The 2585-nt window shown below is 59.8% G+C and overlaps 1 long non-coding RNA gene across 1 annotated transcript; it reads left to right on the top strand.

Annotated features, from left to right (window-relative positions):
• The first annotated feature begins 299 nt into the window (after positions 1-299).
• Positions 300-1968, top strand: LOC308051352. The gene is made up of 4 exons (XR_013923459.1): positions 300-552; positions 646-756; positions 1727-1780; positions 1865-1968. It is a non-coding gene; the product is annotated as an uncharacterized lncRNA (long non-coding RNA).
• The last annotated feature ends 617 nt before the right edge of the window (positions 1969-2585 follow it).

Raw genomic sequence — 2585 nt, 5'->3', positions numbered from 1 at the left:
CTATAGGGTGTATAGGGACCCCCATGGGACTCTATGGGGCCCATAGGGACCCCCGGGGGTTCTATAGGGTGTATAGGGACCCCCATGGGACTCTATGGGGCCCATAGGGACCCCCGGGGGTTCTATAGGGTGTATAGGGACCCCCATGGGACTCTATGGGGCCCATAGGGACCCCCAGGGGTTCTATAGGGGGCGCTATGGGGACTATATAGGGCGGGGTGGGGGAGGGGGGTGGCACTTCCTACCCAGGAAACGGGAAGTGATACCAGGGACCCAGGCGTTCGGGAGGGACCCAGGAGTTCGGGGGTGACCATAAGGAGGGACCCAGGCGTTCGGGAAGGGACCCAGGCGTTCGGGGAGGGACCCAGGCGTTCGGGGAGGGACCCAGGCGTTCGGGAAGGGACCCAGGAGTTCGGGGGGACCCAGGCGTTCGGGAAGGGACCCAGGAGTTCGGGAAGGGACCCAGGCGTTCGGGAGGGGACCCAGGAGTCCGGGAGGGACCCAGGCGTTCGGGAAGGGACCCAGGAGTCCGAGTGACCCCTCCCCCACCAGGTGAGTCCGGGTTCCCCTTGGTGGGGGGGGGGGGGGAGGGGGGGGAGGGGACCCGAACTCCTGGGTCCCTCCCGAACGCCTGGGTCCCTCCAGGCCCCTCCCCCATGGACGTCACTTACGCCGTCATCGCCAAACCCCGCCGGGTGGGCGGGGCTACTTCCGGAACTGACCCCGCCTTTTCCGGCCCCGCCCCCACCCCGGCCGGTGAGTGGCGGGAAAATGGGAGGGGGGGAGGGGGGCGGGGGCTTCTATAGGGTCCCTATAGCGGTTATAAGGTCCCTATAGGGCTCTATAAGGCACCTATAGAGCCTCTATAGGTTCCATATGGGGCTCTATAGGGTCTCTATGGGGCTATAAGGGTTCTATAGAGTTCCTATGGGGACTATAAGTTTCTATAGGGTCATTATAAGACACCTATAGGGTCTCTACAGGGTGTCTGTGGGGGTTACAAGGGCTCTATAGAGTCCCTATGGGGCTCTATAGGGTCTTTAAGGGGGTTATAAGGCATCTATAGGGTCTCTATAGGGTCCCATGGGGCTCTATAGGGCTCCTATGGGGGTTATAAGGCACCTATAGAAGCTCTATAGGGTGCCTGTGGGGACTATAACGTCCCTATAGGGAGCTCTATGGAGCTCTATAGAGTCCCTATGGGGGTTATAAGTCACCTATAAAGGTTCTATAGGGTGCCTATGAGGGTTATAAGGTACCTGTAGGGGCTCTATAGGGTGTTTGTGGGGACTATAAGGTCCCTATAGGGAGCTCTATGGGGTCCCTATGGGGGTTACAAGGCACCTATAGGGGCTCTATAGGGTGTCTGTGGGGACTATATGGTCCCTATAGGCAGCTCTATGTAGCTCTATAGGGTCCCTATGGGGGTTATAAGGCCCCTATAGGGGTTCTATAGGGTCCCTATGGGGGTTATAAGGCACCTATAGCGGTTCTATAGGGTGCCTATGAGGGTTTTAAGGGCTCTATAGGGTCTCTATGGGGCTCTATAAGTCCCTATAGGGCTCTCAGGTCTCTATAGGGGGCTCTATAGGTTTCCTATAGGAGTTATAAGGTGCTTATAGGGGCTCTATAGGGTCTTTATAAGGGGCTGTAGGGCACCTATAGGGGCTCTATAGGGTCCCTATGGGGCTCTATAGGGCTCTGACCCCTCCCCCCTCCCCACCAGGTGACTACGAGGTCGTGACCCCGCCCACTGACCCCGGAAACCCCGCCCACCTCGGTGAGGAGGGACCCAGGAGTTCGGGAGGGGACCCAGGCGTCCGGGACCCCGCCCCCCATAACCTTTGACCTCTGACCCCTATAGGGTTCAACTCCCGCATCCGGAAGCCCAAAGGACCCCGGGAGCCGCCAGCTGATTGGACGAGAACCTGAAGCAGGGGGCGGGGCCCGGACGCCTGGGTCCCCGGAAATGGATATGGGGGGGGGGAGGGGGAGGGGGGAGGGGGAGGGGGGGGGGGGGGGGAATCACTCAAAATTCACCAAAATTGGATTTATTGGGGGGAAATAAAAAGGGACCCAGGAGTTCGGGTGACCCCAAAAAAGGGACCCAGGCGTCCGGGAGAGGGACCCAGGCATCCGGGAGACCCCAATAAGGGACCCAATAACCCAAATAAACCCCCCAAAATGACCCCAAATCCCCCCCAAAAAGGGACCCAGGCGTCCGGGAGACCCCCAAAAGGGACCCAGGTGTCCGGGAGAGGGACCCAGGCATCCGGGAGACCCCAAAAAGGGACCCAGGCGTCCGGGAGACCCCAAAAAAGGGACCCAGAAACCCCCCAAAATGACCCCAAATCCCCCCATAAAAGGGACCCAGGCGTCCGGGAGAGGGACCCAGGCGTCCGGGAGACCCCAATAAGGGACCCAGAAACCCCCATAAAGCCCCCAAAATGAGCCCAAATCCCCCCATAAAAGGGACCCAGGCGTCCGGGAGACCCCAAAAAGGGACCCAGAAACCCCCATAAACCCCCCAAATGACCCCAAATCCCTCCAAAAAAGGGACCCAGGCATCCGGGAGACCCCCCAAA

This window comes from Nesoenas mayeri (assembly GCF_963082525.1).
Source record: "Nesoenas mayeri genome assembly, chromosome: 38".
In the NCBI taxonomy this organism is placed as follows: Eukaryota; Metazoa; Chordata; class Aves; order Columbiformes; family Columbidae; genus Nesoenas; species Nesoenas mayeri.
Note: the sequence above shows the minus strand (reverse complement) of the source record. Positions and strands in the feature narration are given on the sequence as shown.